This window comes from Leptonychotes weddellii, chromosome X (assembly GCF_054177405.1).
Source record: "Leptonychotes weddellii isolate Sample4059 chromosome X, ASM5417740v2, whole genome shotgun sequence".
In the NCBI taxonomy this organism is placed as follows: Eukaryota; Metazoa; Chordata; class Mammalia; order Carnivora; family Phocidae; genus Leptonychotes; species Leptonychotes weddellii.
Window position 1 is genome coordinate 53,595,924 of NC_138385.1, and position 21,333 is coordinate 53,617,256.

The window sequence follows — 21,333 nt, forward strand, 5'->3', positions numbered from 1 at the left end:
ATGGCATTGAAGGTATAGATTGCTCTGGGTAGCATAGACATTTTAACAATGTTTATTCTTCTGATCCATGAGTATGGAATGATTTTCCATCTTTTTGTGTCTTCTTCAATTTCTTTCAGGAGTGTTCTGTAGTTCCAAGAGTATAGATCTTTTACCTCTTTGGTTAGGTTTATTCCGAGGTATCTTATGGTTTTTGGTGCTATTGTAAATGGAATCATTTCTCTAATTTCTCTTTTTGCAGTTGCATTGTTAGTGTATAAGAAAGCAACTGATTTCTGTGCATTGATTTTGTATCCTGCCACATTACTGAATTGCTGGATGAGTTCTAGTAATTTGGGGGTGGAGTCTTTGGTTTTCCACATAAAGTATCATGTTGTCTGTGAAAAGAGAGAGTTTGACTTCTTCTTTGCCAATTTGAATACCTTTTATTTCTTTTTGTTGTCTGATTGCTGTTGCTAGGACTTCTAGTACTGTGTTGAACAACAGTGGCGAGAGTGGGCTTCCTTTTCATCTTCCTGATCTTGAGGGAAAGGCTCTCAGCTTTTCCCCATTGAGGTTGATATTTGCTGTGGGTTTTTCATAGATGGATTTTATGAACTTGAGGACTGTTCCCTGTATCCTTATACTCTGTTTTAATCAGGAAAGGATGTTGTATTTTGTCAAATGCTTTTTCTGCATCAAATGAGAGGACCATATGGTTCGTCTCTCTCCTATTAACGTGTTCTATCACATTGATTGATTTGAGAATGTTGAACCACCCTTGTGTCCCGGGGATAAATCCCACTTGGTCCTGGTGGATAATCCTTTTAATGTATTGTTAGATCTTATTAGCTAGGATTTTGTTGAGAATTTTGGAATCCATATTCATCAGGGATATCGGTCTGAAATTCTCCTTTTTGATGGGGTCTTTGCCTGGTTTGGGGATTAAGGTAATGCTGGCCTCATAGAATGAGTCTGGAAGCTTTCCTTCTGTTTCTATATTTTGAAACAGCTTCAGTAGTATAGGTATAATTTCTTCTTTGAATGTTTGGTAGAATTCCCCAGGGAATCCATCAGGCCCTGGACTCTTGTTTTCTGGGAGGTTTTTGATCACTGCTTCAATCTAGTTACTGGTTATTGGCCTATTCAGGTTGTCAATTTCTTCCTGTTTCAGTCTTGGCAGTTTATTGGTTTCCAGGAAGGCATCTATTTCTTCCAGATTGTTCAGTTTATTGGCATATAGTTGTTGATAAAAATTTCTAATAATTGTTTCTATTTCCTTGGTGTTAGTCATGTTCTCTTCCCCTTCATTCATAATTTTATTAATTTGGGTCCTTTCTCTTTTCTTTTGGATAAGTCTGGCCAGTGGTTTATCGATCTTATTAAGTCTTTCAAAGGACCAACTTCTAGTTTCGTTGATGTGCTCTACTGTGCTTCTGGTTCCTAAGTCATTGATCTCTATTCTTAATTATTTCTCTTCTAATGGGTGGCTTAAGCATCATTTGATGTTTTTCTCTAGTTCTTTAAAGTATAAAGTTAGTTGGTGAATTTTGTTTTTTTCTATTTTTTTGAGTGAGGCTTGGATGGCTATGTATTTCCCTCTTAGGACCACCTTTGCAGTATCCCATAGGTTTTGGACTGATGTGTTTTCATTCTCACTGGTTTCCATTAAGTTTTTCTTTGATTTCTTGGTTGACCTAAACATTATTGAGCAGAGTGGTCTTTAGCTTCCAAGTGCTTGAATTTTTTCCAAATTTTTTGTGACTGAGTTCCAGTTTTAGAGCATTATAGTCTGAGAATATGCAGGGAATCATCTCAATCTTTTGGTATTGGTTGAGACCTGATTTGTGACCCAGTATGTGGTCTATTCTTGAGAAAGTTCCATGTGCGCTCGAGAAGAATGTGTATTCTGTGGTTTTAGGGAGGAATGTTCTGTTTATATCTATGAGGTCCATCCGGTCCAGTGGGTCATTCAAAGCTCTTGTTTCTTTGTTGATTTTCTGCTTAGATGATCTGTCTATTGCTGAGAGTCGAGTATTGAGGTCTCCTACAATTAACATATTCTTATCAATATGACTCTATTTTGGCAAACAGCTGGCTTATGTAGATGGCTGCTCCCATGTTGGGAGCATAGATATTTACAAATGTTAGATCTTGTTGGATAGACCCTTTAAGAATGATATGGTGTCCTTCTGTGTCTCTACGTACAGTCTTTAGTTTAAAATCTAATTTGTCTGATATAAGAATTGCTATCTCAGCTTTCTTTTGAGGTCCGTTGGCATGGAAGATGGATCTCCATCCCTTCACTTTCAGTCTGGATGTAACTTTAGGTTCAAAATTAGTCTCTTGTAGACAGCATATGGATGGGTCCTGTCTTTTTATCTAATCTGCAACCCTGTACCATATTATGGGAGCATTTAGGCTGTTCACATTGAGAGTAATTATTGAAAGATATGAACCTATTGTCATCATGTTGCCTGTGAAGTCTTTTTTTCTAAGATTGTCTCTGTAAATTTCTGTTCTATATCACTCTTGGGGTCTTTCTCCTTTTATAGAGCCCCGCTTAATATTTCTTTCAGGGTCAGCTTAGTGGTCATGTATTCTTTCAGTTTCTTCTGGTCTTAGAAGCTCTGCATCTCTCTATCCATTCTAAATGACAGCTTTGCCATATAGAGTATTCTTGGCTGCATGTTCTTCTCATTTAGTACCCTGAGTATGTTTTGCCAGCCCTTTCTGGCTTGCCAAATCTCTGTGGATAGGTCTGACGTTATTCTGATGTTCCTCCCTCTGTATGTAAGGAATCTCTTCCCCCTAACTGCCCTAAAATGTTTTTTTTTGTCCTAAGATTTGCGGGTTTTACTATTGCATGCCGGGGTGTTGGCCTGTTTTCCTTGATCTTGGGAGGGGTTCTCCCTGCCTCTAGGACATGAATGTTTGTTTCATTCCCCAGATTAGGGAACTTCTCAGCTACAATTTGCTCAAATATATCTTCTAGTCTTCTCTCTCTCCATGCCCTTAGGATCCCAATAATTCTGACATTGGAACATTTCCTGGTGTCACTTATTTCTCTGATTCTGTTTTCATGGATTTTGAGTTGTTTCTCCCTGGCCTCATCTTTTTCTTTGTTTTCTATCAGTTGGTCTTCTAGATCACTAATTCATTCTTCTGCCTCGCTTACCCTAGCTGTTAGATAATCTAGATTAGATTGGATCTCATTGATAGCATTTTTAAATTCTGCCTGTTCAGCTTTCATTTCTGCCCTTAGAGACTCTATGTTGCCATTAATTGATTTCTCCATTCTAGCTATTGTCTTCACAATTGCTACCCTGAATTCCATTTCTGACACCTTGATTATATCTGTATCCATTTGTAAATCTGTGGCAGAAGTCACAGTCTCTGAGTCTTTTCTATTTTTGGGGTTCCTTGTTTTAGTCATTCCATTGAGGGGTGGTTGAGGGAATGTACACAGTCTAAATTATTGATCATAACCCAAGCAAGATGCACCTGTTTTATAGGGACCTTATGGTTGTCGGCCTCTTGTTCTCGCAGCCTGTCTTCTGGGGGAGAGGCTTGCCATGCTGTTACTCAGGCAACCCTGTTTGGGCAGAGTTGCCCTGCCCCCTGTTGGGGGGGTGGTTGGGCTCAGTTAAAACTGGTTTTTGGGTGCTTTTGTTCTCTGGCGGATTTCTCTGGTGGTTTTCTGCCTCTCTTCCAAGAGTCAGAGCAGAAGAGATCGTTTTCAACCCTCTGCCTCAGAGCAGAGACATCACTGTCTGTTCTTCAGTGAGCTCTGCATGCCACATTATCTTTGTTTTTATCTGTGCTGGTATAAACTGCAGTATCCTCGGTTGTACACCCCAGGGGGCTCCCAGTCCTTGCCTCCAGGTTGGGGCATGGGGGCAAGTCTCTGCCCTTTGTGCTTCTAAAACCACAGCCTCCCCCAGTTTGCATGCATGGCCCTGCCGCTCCAGGTTTCAGTCCAGGGGCTGTCCTAAAGTCCTTTCCCCATTGCTACCAGTCTGTGAGTCTGTGCCCTGTCCCCAGTGTGGTAGGCTATCACTCACCATCAGTGTAGGATCCCCATGGCTCTCTCCCCCTTCCATTTATCTTTGGATATGTGCCTGTGGCATCACTTCATACCTCAAAACCAACTGCCTGCGGTATTCTGTTTGTAGAGATCCATATGTATCTTCTTACGTCTCAGGCTGATTTTGTGGGTGTTCAGAGTAGTCTGGTAGATAGCCAGCTCAATTATAGGGACCAGTTGGAATAGGATCCCCTATTTCTCCACCATCTTTTCCTCCTCCCTGTTGCATTTCTATACACCATTAATGAAGCAGCAGAAAGAGAAATCAAGGAATCAATCCCATTTATAATTATACTAAAACCTATGAGATACCTAGGAATAAACCTAACCAAAGAGGTAAAATATTTGTACTCTGAAAACTGTAGAATAGTTATGAGAAAAATTGAGGAAGACACAAAGAAATGCAAATCATTTCATGCTTATGGATTGGAGGAACATTTTTAAAGTGTCCATAGTATCCAAAGCAATCTACACATTTAATGCAACCCCTATCAAAATACCATCAGCATTTTTCATAGAACTAGAACCAACCATCCTTAAGTTTGTATGGAACCACAGAAGACCCTAAATAGACAAAACAATCCTGAAAAAGAAAAGCAAAGCTGGAGGCATCATGATTCTGGACTTCAAGTTATATTACAAAGCTGAAGTGATCAAGACAGTATGTTACTGGCAGAAAAACAGACACATAGATCAATGGAACAGAATAGAACCCAGAAATGGACCCACAGCTATATGGCCAACTAATCTTTGACAAAGCAGCTAAGAATATCCAATGGAAAAAAGACAGTCTCAGGGTGTGGGTATATGGGTTAGCCTGGTGATGGGTATTAAGGAGGGCACATATTGCATGGAGCACTTGGTGTTATATGCAAACAATGAATCATGGAACACTACATCAAAAACTAATGATGTAATATATGGTGACTAACAATAAAATCATATTAAAAAAATAAAGCTATGAAATAAAAAAAAGACAGTCTTTTCAACAAATTGTTTGGGAAAACTGGACAGCAACATGCAGAAGAATGAAACTGGACCACTTTCTTACACTATGCACAAAAATAAATTCAAAATGGATGAGAGATCCAACTGTGAGAGAGGAAACCATTAAAATCATAGAGAACAAAGGCAACAACCTCTTTGACATTGGCTGTAGGAACGTCTTAGTAGGTAGGTCTCCTTAGGCAAGGGAAACAAGAGCAAAAACAGACTGTTGGAACTTCCTCAAATAAAAAGCTTCTGCACAATGATGGAAACCATCAACAAAACTAAAAGGCAGCCAGTGGAATAGGAGAAGATATATGCAAATGACATATCTGATGATAAAGGGTTAATATCCAAAATCTATAAAGAACTTATCAAACTCAACACCCCCAAACTGAATAATTCAGTTAAAAATGAGGAGAAGACATGAGTAGACATTTTTCCAAAGAAAACATACAGACAGCTAAGAGACATATGAAAAGATGCTCAACATCACTCATTATCAGGGAAATATAAATCAAAACCATGATGAGATATCACCTCACACCTATTGAAATGGCTAAAGTTAATAACAAGGACACAACAGATGTTGGGGCGATGCAGAGAAAGGGGAACTCTCTTACACTGTGGGAATGCAAACTGGTGCAGCCACTCTTTTTTTTTTTTAAGATTTTATTTATTTATTTGACACAGAGAGAGAGAGCGCGCACAAGCAGGGGGAGCAGCAGGCAGAGGGAGAGGGAGAAGCAGACTCCTTGCTGAGCAGGGAGCCCAACGTGGGGCTCGATCCCAGGACCCCAGGATCATTACCTGAGCTGAAGGCAGATGCTTAACCAACTGAGCCACCTGGGAGACCCTGGTGCAGCGAGTCTTGAAAAGAGTATGAATGTTCCTCAAAAAGTTAATAATGGAAGTACCTTATGATCCAGCAATTGCCTTACTAGGTATTTACCCAAAGGATACAAAAATACAGATTTAAAGGGGTACACGCACCCCAGTGTTTATAGCAGCATTATCAACAATAGGCAAACTATGGAAAGAATCTATGTCCACTGACTGATGAATGGATAAAGGAGAGGTGGTGTGTAATATTATATATATACATATAATATTACACTGCCATCAAAAAGAATGAAATCTTGACATTTTCAAGACATGGATGGAGCTAGAGTGTATTATGCTAAGCAAAATTAATCAGTCAGAGAAAGACAAATACCATATGATTTCACTAATATGTGGAATTTAAGAAACAAAACAGATGAACATATGGGAAGGGGAAAAAAGAGAAAAAGAGGGAGGGAAGCAAACCATAAGAGACTCAAAGATAGAGAACAAACTAGGATTGATGGAGGGTAGGTGGGTGGGGGATGGGCTAAATGGGTGATGGGAATTAAAGAGGGCACTTGTTATGATGACCACTGGGTATTATATGTAAGTGATGAATCACTTAATTCTATTCCTGAAACCAGTATTACACTATAGGTTAACTAACAAGAATTTAAATGATTTGGAAGAAAAATATTAAAATGAGGACCATAAATAGGCTTTATAAACTATAAGGTAATATGCAGATAAAATTATTCCATTAACTATTTCTCCTTCATCTTCTGCATAATGCTATTTCTTACCTGAAATATTGCATGAGTTCTCATAAATAAAATTTTTTAAGAGAAATTTGGGTAACTTTGGCATAATTTTGGACATTGTAGGGTGTTATAATCCAAGGGCAGGGAATTAATGCCATTGAGGATCTAGTTGCAAAAGCCAACTTTTTTATATCTGGAGGTAAGTTTGCCACAACGACACTGTCTGCCAGGGGTATTTGTGTGTGTTTGTTGTGTGTATGGGCCAATGAAGTGTTATTTGTAAAACTGTCTATGTTACTGGAGATCTTTGAAGGTAAAATGAAAACATTCATTTGACTTGAAAATGGAGTCCCAAGACCTGGGTTTATTGTGGCTACATCACTTTTGGTGTGACTTGGAAGAGAGCAAGCCATTTGAATTTTCTGAGCCTGTTTTCTTGTTCGTAATTAACAACAATAAAGGATTAATAATTGTCACCATGTCACTTCACTGAGAATCAGAGTGAGCTAATGCATGTGAAAGCACTTGTGAACTGTAAATAGCTATTCATTGTTATTTCCAAGTATCAGGAGAAATCATCCAGGGACATGCTTAGAAGCTGCCTTTGGTATATTTCCTTTATTTCAGTAGGGACCAATCAATTCTCCAGCCAAGAAGGGAAAGTGACTTAAACATTTGACTTGGGGGTCTAGCCCTTAACCTAGCTTCACCTCTGTTACTGGGACACCCTCACTTTCAAAAAATGCAAGAAGAACTAGACCGGGGAAAATTTTGAAACAAGTAAATCATATTTTCAATGATTCCCCTTATCCCTTTCAGAACACCTCCTTTAGAGGTTTATGGGTAGCAGAAGTAACTATATTCTTAGAAGTTGTATGCACTAATAGTTAATAGTGTAAACTTTGGAGACAGACAGATCTGGACTGAATTCATTTTGGTTCCATCATTTATTATTTGTGATCTTGGATAAGTTATCCAACTTCTAAGCTCCTTAGATTCCTCGTCTGTAAAATGGGGCCAATAATTACATTTCCTCATGGGGTTGTTACAAGGCTTCAATGCAATAGTGTTTGGCACAAATGATGTTTCCAATAAATATAGCTTTATTTATATTCAAACTATGGTTTCGCTCACTCAGAGTTATTATATTTTAAAGTTACCAACCAGGAAGTAGACACTCTCCTAAAGAATGACTTCTGGTTTGGAGTGTGAAGAACTTTCCCACATCTTAAGCTTGCTGGTTTGGTGTTTCAGTGGTTTGTACAAGTGAACCAACCCTCAGGAAATATTAGGCACAAATTTGAATACAAAATAAAATCTTGATTTTTTTCAGTGATGTTTCCACAGCCTTTCCAATTTACATGTTTTTGTAAATTTTTTTAGACTTTATTTATTTATGTGAGAGAGAGAGTGAGCGAGGGAGAGAGAGCATGAACAAGGAGGAGGGGGAGAGGGAAAGGGAAAAGTAAGCTCCCCACTGAGCAGGGAGCCCAATGTGGGGCTTGATTCCAGGACCTCAGGATCATGACCTGACCTGAAGGCAGAAGCTTAACTGACTGAGCCACCTAGGCGCCCCTGTAATTTTTTTTTTTTACTGTTGCTTTCAGGTGATCAGAAGTGCTTTACTTGATATTGATTATATCCTAATAAATATGTGCATCCCAATTTAGTCCAGAAGGCTCCTCACTATTGAATAGTTGGTACATAGATTGGCTGGTCAAAGCTTTGACCTTGACTAAAACAAATTAACAAAAATGAAGATTTTTTTCCCCTGTTCTTAAAAGAACACAAAAGATAGTATTTGTCTTATGGGGCTAAGTTGAATCCCTGGAAGTATAATAGATATGGTTATGGAACAAAAGGGTTAGTTTGTTTATTTCATGATTTTTGATTTGGAACATACTTTTATGGATCAACCTCAAATTCACTTTGTCAGTTTGCAGGTTGCCTTTGGTTCCATGAAATTGTACATAACAATTAATTTCTCACCCATAGAGAAAATTTGTGGGAAAGGAAAGAGGACAAATGTGTGGTTCCTGGTTGGTTGAACATTTTCCATGTAGAAGGAAAATACACTTAATAGGATGAGGAGTAAAGGTTTATCTGGTGTTCAGGAACATAAACTGATCACTTTTGTTACATCTCTTAACATAGAGTTTGAACTATTGTTTTTCAGTTTCTCACTGTTGCTCAAATGAAGTTTGTGAAAGCACTTTAAAAATAGGAATTCATTGTCAAATTCTGAGATTATTTTTTGTTATGAGCTTAGTGTTGGTGGAGAAATGCTTTTGTTAGAGAATGTTGAACTTTCTCATTTGCATAAAGATATTATTTGTGTCTTCCCGCCTCTGAAATGGTTCTCATGCCCACTTGATTTCTAAATGAAGTGCTTTTTTTTCCTCTTTGGACTTTTCATTAATATTATTTGTTTATTCTTATTGTCAATAAAATTTCTACATGCACAACACAATCAGATGGTAACTATATTGAGGTGAAATTCAATTTGTAAATAGATTAAAGAATTACTGACTTCTTTTTAAAATTAAAAAAATTTTTTTTTCTTTGGGGTGCCTGCTTGGCTCAGTCGTTTAAGCATTTGCCTTCAGCTCAGGTCATGATCCCAGGGTCCAGGGTCCTGGGATTGAGCCCCGTGTTGGGCTCCCTGTTCAGCATGGAGTCTGCTTCTTCCTCTGCTTGCTGCTCCTTCTGCTTGTGCTCTCTGTCAAATAAATAAAACCTTCAATTTTTTTTATTTGAGTATAGTTGACACACAATGTTGCATTAGTTTCAGGTGTACAACATAGTGATTTGCATTTTTTATGTTATGCTATGCTCACCACAAGTGTAGCTACCGTCTGTCATCAGATAATGCTATTACACTATCACTGACCATATTCCCTATGATGTGTCTTTTATTCCTGTGACTTACTCATTCCATAACTGAAAACCTGTGTCTCCTACTCTCCTTCACCCATTTTGCCCATCCCCTCTCGTAACCCTTCCATCTGGTAACCATCATTTGGTTCTCTGTATTTACATGTCTGATTCTGCTTTTTGTTTTTGTAAAAGGCGAAAGATTTATGCGATCTGAAGAGAAACCAGAGTATCTGCTTTTTGCTTTTGTATCTGATGACTATTCAATCTCCAGGCTGTCTTGAATACAATATCATTTAAACAAACAAACAAACAAGCAGTCATCAGGAGTAGTAAAAATTGTACCTGTAAGAGTCTGTATTTTTGTTCCTAAGATAAAGAGGACTCATCATTTTACTCATTTTGGTTTTATAATTATCAGTCCTTCTCTTCCTTCCTGTTTTAAGCAGGAAGTGCTGATAGCATTATATATAAATAAGCACTCCATGTTGCGTAACTCTTGCTTCCTTTCAGACTTTTAAGAGTGTATCAGATAGTTTTGTTGTACTTATTGGGTACTTAGAACAGCAAGTCAGAAGAACATTTTAAACAAAGAAGAAAGGGGTTATAAACCTAAAAATCTCTTCATACTGCATTTTTCTTGGGGGCATGGTTTGTCTATCACACATGTGATATTAACTCAGAAGATGTCAGTACAAAAGGATCAGCCCTGAGGAAAATTAGGAAATAAATGAAGTGAGCACTTCTTGACTTCTTTTTTTAAAAATATCTTTTCTCTTTTTGAATTTTAATTTTATATTAAAGTATAGTTGACATACTATACTCTATTAGTTTCAGGTGTACATCACAGTGATTTAATAATCATACATTCTTAAATGCTCACCATAAATGTAGCTACTATCCGTCATCATGCAAGGTTATTACAATATGATTAACTATATTCCATACACTGTATTTTTCCTCCTTGTGAATTACTTATTTTATAACTGGAAGTTTGTACCTTTTAATCCTCTTTCTCTTTTCTCTTCTTTATCTCTTTAGCTTTCCAGGCATCCGGTGCTTCTCTTCTTATGCTGAGTTCCAAAGGTTTGAAGGAAAGTGCATCTGAGAAATTGCTAACATTTCAGTGTAAAGAAATTTAAATTGTTCTTTTTTTCTGAAGTGATTATTTTATTTTAGTTATATGAAATTACAAATATCACTAAACAAAAATAAAAAACCAGTTACAGAAATCATCCATGATCTCACTTTTCCAAATTAACCCACTCTTAATATTTATGTGTTATAGCCTTTTATGCTTTTTTTCTTTATGTATATACATAGATATATTCATCAAAATAGGATTACATTATACATATTGTTTATCAACCTGTTTCTTTCAGTTATTGATTTCTTTACATTTTTTTATTTGAGTATAGTTGACACACAATGTTGCATTAGTTTCAGTTGTACAGCATGGTAATTCATCTTCTCTATACATTATGCTATGCTTCCCAGGTGTAGCTACCATGGGTCACCATACAGCACTATTACAGTATCATTGACTATATTCCCTATGATATGCCTTTTATTCCCATGACTTACTCATTCCATAACTGGAAACCTGTATCTCCCACTCCCTTTCACCCATTTTGCCCTAACCTCCTCTTCTCTGGCAACTATCAGTTTTGTTCTCTGTATTTACATGTCTGATTCTGCTTTTTGTTTGTTTGCCTATTCATTTATTTTGTTTTTTAGGTTCCATGTATGAGTGAAATCATATGGTATTTGTCTTTCTCTGTCTTACTTATTTCACTTAGCATAATACCCTCTAGGTCCATCCATCCATGTTGTTGCAAATGGCATAATCTCATCTTTTTTATGGCTATGTAACATTCCATCGTGTATATATATACTATATCTTCCTTATCTATTTCTCTATCAATGGACTCTTCAACCTGTTATTTTTATTTAGCAAATATTATTATTTTTCTATAACATCAAATACAATCTCTCTCTTTTTTCTCTATTTGGGTTTATTTGCATTAAATTTTTTGGTATTTTCTAGGTCACCTACAGAGCATTTTTCTTGCTGCAATCTATTGAAAGTCACCTCTCTTCATACAAAGGTTTCTAAAAAAATGAAAACATTAAAACAAAAAATTAAAAAAATTTTCATGTTGTATGTGCTTGAGGAGCCAATGGCGCTAAGCTACCATTTGTGGGATTATGACTGAATGCTTCTAAGTTAGAATCCCACCCAGGAGGCATTATATGGAAGGGCTATGGAGCTTGGTTTGGCCTCAGATAGCTGGACCCTCCACCTCTGGTGCTGCTCAGTGTTTCCCACTGTGCACCAGGACAGGATCTGGTGCAGAAAGCTGCTCTCCCCTGAATGAATGTAGCTCAGGAAGTAAGGTCACCCCCTCACCAGTCACAAAGCACATGTTGGTGAGAAAATGTGCTAAAATTTTTTAAAGTTAAAATTATATGTTGGGGAGGATTGCTGGAAAGAAGACAGAGTAAGAGGACACTAACCTCACCTCATCCCATGGACACAACTAAATAACACTCACATAAGTATAAATAACCCAGAAAATGACCTGAAGATTGGCAGAACAAACTCCACAACTTAATGTAGTAAAGAGGTGACATTGAAGAAGGTAGGAAGGGTGCACATGGGATGTGGAGCTAAACAGACTTGCTGGATTGTCTGTGAGAGGGAGGGACCCACAAGGGCAGAGATGGAAGAAAAATAGACTATCACACTGGGGAGCCCCCATAGGGAAAAAGAATTCCCATAACATTTGGCTTTGAAAACCAGAGGGGCTGAATTTCATGAGTTCCTACAACCAGCAGGTCTTAAAAACCTGGAATTTTAAAAATCAGCCATCTTAGTTCTGGGAGAGCTGGGAGTGCAAGAGGAAACTGAGTCCCCACACTTAAAAAGACAGTACAGCAAAGAGCCCCCAGAGATACAGCACAGAAGCAGCAATTTGAAAAACACTTCAGTCATATGGGAGGGAGAGCTGTTTACTAATCTCAGATCATGTCCTGGAGGGACAAAGCTCTTTGAGAGACTTCCAGGAACAAAGGAGCTGGTAGGTGCTGTTTCCCTCACTCAACCTCCAGCATAAACACATGACCACCTACAGGAACCAGCATGGTGCCAACATTCACTATCTAAATTGCTAACACCACACATCCTGCCCCTTTTTCAGAGAATCTACCCCCTCCAGGCAGACCTGACTCAGTATTGGCAGTGCAGGTCTTCCCCCCCACAGAAGACTGGGGCACATTTTGTTAACACCACACCTCCTGCCTCCATGAGCTTTGTGGATCCACCCCCTCTAACCCAACCAGCCTTGGTTGCAACGGCAGGTCCCCTCTCGCAAAGGACTGGCACCCAATCCTTGTTAATACCGCAACTCTCAACATTGCAAACATTGAAGTTCTGCCCCCTTCAATAAACTTGTGGCCAGGACACATCCAAAGCAATGCCACAAGCCTGGCAGTATGCAAGCAGCCTTGACAGAGGCCAATACCGCTCCAAAGTGACTTCTGCCCCGGGGAGAGGGAAAGACAACCACACACACAAAGAAGACTGTGGCTCCAGCAGTGGGCTCGGGGTACACAGATGGTTTGACTTCAGGCCCCGCCCACCAAAAAAAAGCTTCTCAGGGGACAACACAGGGAAAGGGCCCTGCAGTTTGGTGCTACTACATCTCTGAAAAATGCCTGGTCAAACTCAAATCAAGCCCAAGGCTACCCCAGACTGGTCCACTAACAACACAGGAACCAAACACAGCCCACAACAGGCAAAGAGAGTCATTGCAGACATCTGGACTGAATGAAAAAGTGGCTCAGCCACAATAGCAGGGCACATGCAAAACACATAGTAGACACTCCTGAAACACCAGGTTCTTGTGAACAGGGGATACTGCACTGCAGGGCAGTACGGGATCTCTTCGTAAGGCCACTACTTTCAAGAGTAGGACATGTAGCTGACTTTCCTAACACAAGAAAGAGACACAGAGAGTTAGACAAAATGGATAGCCAGAGGAATATATCTCAAATGAAAGAACAGGACAAAATCACAGCAAATGATCTAAGCAGAATGGAGAAAAGTAATATGTCTGATAGAGAATTTAAAGTAATGATCACCAAGATACTCACTGGACTTGAAAAAAGAGTGCAGGACATCAGTGAGACCCTTAACAAAGAGACAAAAAGAACCAATCAGAGATGAAAACCACAATAAATGAAATTAAAAATACACTAGATGGAATAAATAGTAGACTAGAGGAAGCAGAAAAGCAGAAAAACGAGACAGCAACCTGAAAAACAGAGTAATGATAAGTAAACAAGCTGAGCACATGAAAGAAAAAAGTAATGCAAAGTAAGAATAGATTTAGGGAGCTCAGCACCACCATTAAGCATATTATAATTCACACTATAGGGATCCCAGAAGGACAAGAGAGAGAAAGGGGGAGGGGAGAAAATTTATTTGAAGAAATAATAGCTGAAAACTTCCTGAATCTGGGAAAGGAAAAAGAAATCCAGATCCAGGAGACATAGAGATCTCCCACAAAATCAACCAAAGTAGGCCCACACCAAGACACGTAGTAATTAAAATGGAAAAAAGTAGTGATGAAGACAAAAATTTAAAAGCAGCAAGAGAAAAAAAAAACACTTACATACAAGGGAAACCTAATAAGACTATCAGCACATTTTTTTTTTTTTTAGCAGAAACCTTGCAGGCCACAAAGGAGTGGCATGATATACTCAAAGTGATGAAAGGGGAAAATCTACAGCCAGGAATACTCTATCTAGCAAGGCTATGATTCAAAATAGAAGGAGAGATAGAGTTTCCTAGACAAAAAGGTTAAAGGAATTCATGACCACTAAACCAACCCTACAAGAAATGCTAAAGAGGACTCTATGAGTGGAAAGGAAAGACCAAATATAAGAGTATGAATAGTAGGAAGCACAAAAGCAGAAAAATAAGTATATCTGTAAAAATCAGCCCAGGAACTCACAAAATAAAAGAATGTAAAGTATGACACCATATACCTAAAATATGTGGGGGAAAGGAATAAAAAATGTGTTCAAACTTAAGCGACCATCAACTTAACATTCACTGCTATATGCACAAGATGTTATATACAAAACTAACAGCAACCAGAAATCAAATACCTGTAATAAATATGCAAAAAAAACCCAGAAAAGAATCCAAGTTTATCACTAAAGAAAGCCAACTAATCACAAGAGAAGGGGGCAAAGGAAGAAAGGAGCAGAGAGGAACTAAACAAGCATAAACCAAGTAACAAAATGGCAATAGATACATCTCTATCAATAATTACTTTGAATCTAAATGGACTAACTGCTCCAATCAAAATACATAGTTTGAAAGAACAGATAAAAAAGCAAGACCCATCTGTATGCTGTCTATAACAGACTCACTTTAGACCTAAAGACACAGGCAGATTGAAAGTGAAGGGATGGAGAAGTATTTATCATGCAAATGGATGTGAAAAACCCCCAGTATAGCAATAATTATTGCTACAGACAAAATGTAAAACATTTATCAAGCAAGTGGGTGTGAAAAGAAAGCTAGGGCAGTGATACTTATATAAGACAAAATAGACTTTAAACAAATACTGTAACTAGAGACAAAGAAGGACACAAAAATCATAAAATGAACAACCCAACATGAAGATATAATAATTGAAAATATTTATGCCCCCAACATGGAAGCAACCAAATACATAAAACAGTTAATAACAAACATAAAGGAACAAATCCATAGTAATACAATAATAGTAAGGGACATTAACACCCCACTTATATCAATGGACAGATCATCTAAACAGAAAATCAATGTGGAAATGCTGGCTTTGAATTAGACTAAATGGACTTAACAGATATATTCAGAACATTCTATCCTGAAACAGCAGAATACTTATCCTTTTCAAGTGTATATGGAACATTCTCCAGAATAGATCACATATTAGGCCACAAAACTAGTCTCAACAAATTAAAAAAAGATCCAAGTCATACCAGGCATCTTTTCTGACCATGATGCTATGAAATTAAAAATCAATGAAGGAAAAAAATCTGGAAAGACCACAAATATATAGAGATTAAATAACATGCTACTAAACAATAAATGGGTCAACCAAGAAGTGAGAAAGGAGATAAAAAAATATGTGTAGACATGGGGGGCCTGGCTAGCTCAGTCAGTAGAGCATGCAACTCTGGGTCTCGGGGTAGTGGGTTTGAGCCCCATGTTGGGTGTAGACATTACCTAAAAGTAAAATCTTTAAAAAAAATACATGGAAAAAATTATTTTCCAGTGAAAAAATATAAAAAAATACATAGAGACAAATGAAAATGAAAACACAATGGTCCAAAAATCTTTGGAATGCAGAAAAAGTGGTCCTGAGAGGGAAGTTTATATCAATACAGGCCTACCTCAAGACAGGAAAAATCTCAAATAAATTAACCTAAACTTACACCTAATTGAGCTAGAAAAAGAACAAACAAAACCCCAGACCAGTAGAAGGAAGAAATTAATAAAGATTAGGGCAGAAATAAATGATATAGAAATATAAAAAAAAACCAAGAAAACAAACAAAAACAACAAATTAATGAAATCAGGGACTGGTTCCTTGAAAAGATTAACAAAATCAATAAACCTCTAGCCAGAGACATGAAAGGGGGGGGAGGGGAGAGAGAATTCAAATAAGCAAATTCAAAAATGAAAGAGGAAAAATAACAACTGACACCACAGAAATAAAAAGGATTGTAAGAGAATATTAAGACAAACTATATGCCATAATTTGGACAACCTAGAAGAAATGTATAGATTCCTAGAAACATATAACTTCCCAAAACTGAATCAGGAAGAAATAGAATATTTGAACAGAACAATTACGAGTAATGATATTGAATCTCTAATGAACAAAATCCCAACAAACAAAAGTGCCAGACCAGATGGTTCCACAGGTTATTTCTAAAAAATATTTAAAGAAGAGTTAATACTTATTCTCCTCAAATTATCCCAAAAAATAGAAGAGGAAGGAAAACTTCCAAGTCCATTCTATGAGGCTGGCATTACCCTGATACAAAAACAGATAAAGACACTACAAAAAAAGAACTACAGGCCAATATCTCTGATGAACACAGATGCAAAAATCGTCAACAAAATATTAGCAGGCTGAATCAAACAATATATTTAAAAAATTATTCACCATAATTAGTGGGATTTTTTTCCTGGGATGGAAGGGTGTTTTAATATTTCCAAATCAATCAATATGATAGATCATATCAAGAAGATAAAGGATAAAAAATGATCATTTCAATAGATGCAGTAAAAGCATTTCACAATGTGCAACATCTATACAAGATAAAAGCCCACAACAAAGTATGGTTACAGGGAACTACCTACACATAATAAAGGCCATATATGAAAAATCCACAGGTAACATCATCCTCAATAGGGAAAAACTGAGAGCTTTTCCCCTAAGGTCAGAAAAAATACAAGGATATCCACTCTCAGCAATTTTTAAATTTTTTGTGTGGAAGTAATTTTTAATGAGATTATAGTCCAAATAAAAATATCAAATTTAAATTTGAGTTTAAGAGAAATGAAATTGCTGGAATATTATAATCTAAAAGATTTCTCTAAGCTTAAAAGATAACAATACACATTAAAAACTTGGAGTTATTATTATTATTATTATTATTATTTTAGTTTCAGGTGTAGAATTTAGTGATTCATCACTTACATACAACACCCAGTGCTCATCTCAACAAGTGCCCTCGTTAATACCCATCACCCATTTAACCCATCCCCTCACCCTCCATTCCTGTAACCCTCAGTTTGTTCTCCATAGTTAAGAGTCTGTTTTCTGGTTTGCCTCTCTTTTTTTTATCCCTATGTTCATCTGCTTTGTTTCTTAAATTCCACCTATAAATTAAATCATATGGTATTTGTCTTTCTCTGACTTATTTCACTTAACATAATACACTCTAGCTCTATCCATGTTGCAAATGGCAAGATTCCATTCTTTTTGATGGCTGAGTAATATTCCATTGTAGATATACACCACCTCTTCTTTATCAATTCATCACTTGATGGGCTTTTGGGCTCTTTCAATAATGTGGACAATGCAGCTATGACATCAGGGTGCACATATCCCTTTTAATTAGTATTTTTGTATCCTTTGGGTGAATACCTAATAGTGCAATTGTTAGATCATAGGGTAGTTCTATTTTTAACTTTCTGAGGAACTTCCATACTGTTTTCCAGAATGGCTGCACCAGTTTGCATTCCCACCAACAGTGTAAGAGTTTTCCTCTTCTCCACATCCTTGTCAATATCTGTTGTTTCCTGTGTTGTTAATTTTAGCCATTCTGACAGGTGTCAGGTGATATCTCATTGAAGTTTTGATTTGTATTTCCCTGATGATCAGTGATGTCAAGCATGTTTTCATGGGTCTGTTAGCCATTTGTATATCTTCTTTGGAAAAAAAAGGCTATTCATGTCCCCTGCCCATTTTTTTAAACTGGACTATTTGTTTTTTGGATATTGAGTTTCATAAGTTCTCTATGTATTTTGGATACTCACCCTTTATCAGATACATTATTTATAAATAGCTTCTCCCATTCCAAAGGTTGCCTTTTAGTTTTGTTGATTGTTTCCCTTGCTGTGCAGGTTTTTATCTTGTTGAAGTACCAATAGTTTGTTTTTGCTTTTGTTTCCCTAACCTCAGGAGACATATCTAGTAAGACTTTGTTACGGTTGATTTCAAAGATGTTGCTGCCTGTATTCTCCTCTAGGACTTTAATGGTTTCCTGTTTCACAGTTATGCATTTCATGTATTTTGAATTTAGTTTTGTGTATAGTGTAAGAAAGTGGACCAGTTTCATTCTGTGATTGTTGCCATCCAGTTTATTCAACACCATTTCTTGAAGAGACTGTCTTTTTCTATTGGATATTCTTTCCTGCTTTGTTGAAGATTAATTGACCATATAGTTGTGGGTCCATTTCTGGTTTCCTATTCTGTTCCATTGATCTATGTGTCTGTTTTTGTGCCAGTACCATACTGTCTTGATGATTACAGCTTTATAATAAACTTCAAGTCTGGAATTGTGATGCCTCCAGCTTTGCTTTTCTTTTTCAAGGTTTCTTTGGGATTTGGGGTCTTTTATGATTCCATACAAATTTTAGTATTGTTTGTTCTAGCTCTGTGAAAAATACTGATGGTATTTTGATAGGGATTGCATTAAATGTGTAGGTTACTTTAGGTAATATAGATATTTTAACAACATTTGTTTTTCCAATCCACGAGCAAGGAATGTTTTTCCTTTTGTTTGTGTCATCTTCAATTTCTTTCATCAGTGTTTGGTAGTTATCAGAACACAGATATTTTACCTTTTTAGTTATGTTTATTCCTAGGTATCTTATAGTTTTTGGTGTAATTGTAAATTGGATCAATTCCTTGATTTCTTTTCCTGCTGCTTCATTATTGGTGCATAGAAATGCAACAGATTTCTGCATGTTGATTCTGTATCTTGTGGCTTTACTGAGTTTGTGTATCAGTTCTACAAATTTTTGGTGGGGTCTTTTGGGTTTTCTACATAAAGTATCATGTCATCTGCAAATAGTAAAGTTTGACTTCTTCGTTGCTGATTTGGATGCATTTTATTTCTTTTGTTGATTGATTGCTGAGGTTAGCACTTCCAGTACTATGTTAAATAACAGTGGTGAGAATGGACATCTCTATCTTGTTCCTGACTGTAGAGGAAAAGCTCGCATTGAGGATGATATTGGTTGTGGGTTTTTCATATATGGCCTTTATGATGTTGAGGTATGTTCCCTCAATCCCTACTTTGTTAAGGGTTTTTATCATAATGGGTGTTGTACTTTGTCAAATGATTTTTCTGTATCTATTGAGAGGTCATTGGTTCTTTTTAAATAGATTTTTATTTATTGATTTGAGAGAGAGAGAGCTGAATGAGAGAAAGACAGAGAAAGAGAGAGAGATAGAGACACACAGAAAGAGAGCACAAGCAGGGGGAGGGACAGAGGGAAAGAGAGAAGCAGACTCCCCGTTGAGTAAGGAGCCTGATTCAGAGCTCAGTCCCTGGACCCTGGGATAATGACCTGAGCCAAAGGCAGAAGCTTAACTGACTGAGCTACCCAGGCACCCTGAGAGGTCATATGGATCTTATCCTTTATTTTATTAATGTGGTGTATCATGTTGATTGATTTGTGAATATTAAACTATACTTGCATCCCAGCAATAAATTCTATTTGATCATGGTGAATGATTCTTTTAAATATTGTTGAATTCGATTGGCTGTCTTTTGTTGACAATTTTGCATCCATGCTCATCAAGGATATTGGCCTATAACTCTCTTTTAGTGGAGTCTTTGTCTGGTTTTGGTATCAGGGTAATGATGGCCTCATAGAATGAGTTTGGAAGTTTTCCTCCCATTTTTATTTTTTGAAATAGTTTGAAAAAAATGGGTATTATCTCTTCTTTAAATGTTTGGCAGAAGTCACCTGTGAAGCCATCTGGCCCTGGACTTTTGTTTGTTAGGAGATTTTTGATTACTGATTCAATTTCCTTGCTGGTTATCAGTCTGTTCAAGTTTTATATTTCTTCCTGATTCAGTTTTGGTAGTTTATATGTTTCTAGGAATTTATCTAGTTTTTCAGATTGTCTGAGTTGTTAGAATATAATTTTTTTTATAATTTTCTCTTACAATTATATTTCTGTAGTGTTGGTTGGTTGTTAGTTCTCCTCTTGCATTTGTGATTTTATTCATTTCAGTCATTTCTCTTCTCTTTTTGAAACATCTGGCTAGGTGTTTATCAGTTTTATTAATTGTTGCAAAGAATAAGCTCCTGGTTTCCTTGATCTGTTCTTTTTTTTTTCTTTAGTTTCTATATCATTATTCCTGCTCTTATCTTTATTATTTCCCTTCTTCTACTGGCTTTAGGCTTCATTTCTTGTTCTTTTCCTAGGTCCTTTAGCTGTAATGTTGTGTATTTTCAGTTTTTTCTTGCTTCTTGAGGTAGGCCTATATTACTATATACTTCCCTCATAGGACCATGTTTACTACATCCCAAAGGTTTTGGACTGTCATGTTTTAATTTTCATTTGTTTCCATGTATATTTTTATTTCCTCTCTGATTTCCAGGTTGACCCATTCATTTTTTAGTAGGATGTTCTTTAACTTCCATGTATTTGTGGTCTTTCCAAATTTATTTTGTGGGTGACTTCAAGTTTCATATCATTGTGGTCAGAAAAGATGCATTGTATGATCTCGATAGTTTTGTACTTGTTGAGGTCTGATTTGTGACCTAGTATGTGATCTATTCAGGAGAATATCCCATGTGCACTTTAATACTGCCTCTTTAGAATGAAATGTTCTGAATATATCTGTTAAATCCGTCTGTTCTAGTGTCATGCAAAGCCATTGTTTCCTTGTTATTTTCTGCCTAGATGATGTGTCCATTGATGTAAATGGAGTGTTAAGTTCCCCTACTATTATTGTATTATTATCAATGCATTCCTTTATGTTTTTTTTTCCTTTTTAAAATTTTTTATTGTTATGTTAATCACCATACATTACATCATTAGTTTTTGAGGTAGTGTTCCATGATTCATTGTTTGTGCATAACATCCAGTGCTCCATGCAGAATGTGCCCTCTTTAATACCCATCACCAGGCTAACCCATCCTCCCACCCCCCTCCCCTCTAGAAGGGGAGTTTGTTTTTTCAGAGTCCAGTTTGTTTTTCAGAGTCCATAGTCTCTCATGGTTCG